An 868-nucleotide genomic window follows, 5' to 3' on the forward strand; every position below is an offset into this window, starting at 1 on the left:
TCCCATCCCACGACGCACAGCCGAGGGCCCCAGCCTGCTCCCCCAAAGCCAAGCACCCACACTCAGCAGCCTCCACTTCCGACCCCCCAGGCCTGCCACCTCTACATCTGGCGTTTCTCGTTTCTTGGTGGTTGGTGGCCCCCTTCCCGCCTACAAAGCCTCCCACCGGTCCCTGATTCCAATTCCAACGCCCGCGGCATCCCCGCATTCCTCCAAAATCCGTGACTTTCCCTCCGGCCCTCGAAGCCACCACCCCAGCCTGTGGCATAACCCAATCCCTCAGCGCTTAGTGACCTCCTTTCCCACCTGCCATCTACAAATCCCACGGCCACAGCCCCCCGCCCCGCGACCCCCACCGCACATGCGCGTTGCGTCCCTCAGTGCTCCGTGACTTCCATGCCGTCTGCACTGCCACGCAGCCAGCGGGTGGCGCCACCACCCGTCTCTCTGTGCTCAGCGACCTCCCTTCCCGCCAAGACCGCCTCCACCGCTATGTCCGACGACCCCTTGTGGTGGGTTGGGAACCACTCTCCGTGGCCACGCAGCCGCCAGCGGCCACCTCCAAATTCCATAGTTCCACACTGGGGCGCCAGTCCTGCATCCCTCCGCGCTCAGAAACCTGTTTTTCAGCTCTCTACCTCCAAGTCCAACAGCCATGACGCCCCGCTCTGAATCCCTCCTCGCTTTCCGACTTCCTTTTCCGCTTGCCACCTCCGTGTACAACGGCTGTGGCGCCCCCCTCAGTCCCTCCGCATTCAGTGACCGGCTGTGGCGCCCCCCTCAGTCCCTCCGCATTCAGTGACCGGCTGTGGCGCCCCCCTCAGTCCCTCCGCGTTCAGTGACCTCCTTTCCCGCCCCGCCAACTCCA

This window comes from Fukomys damarensis, unplaced genomic scaffold, assembly GCF_012274545.1.
Source record: "Fukomys damarensis isolate Sample0158 unplaced genomic scaffold, DMR_v1.0_HiC HiC_scaffold_39, whole genome shotgun sequence".
Classification (NCBI taxonomy): Eukaryota; Metazoa; Chordata; class Mammalia; order Rodentia; family Bathyergidae; genus Fukomys; species Fukomys damarensis.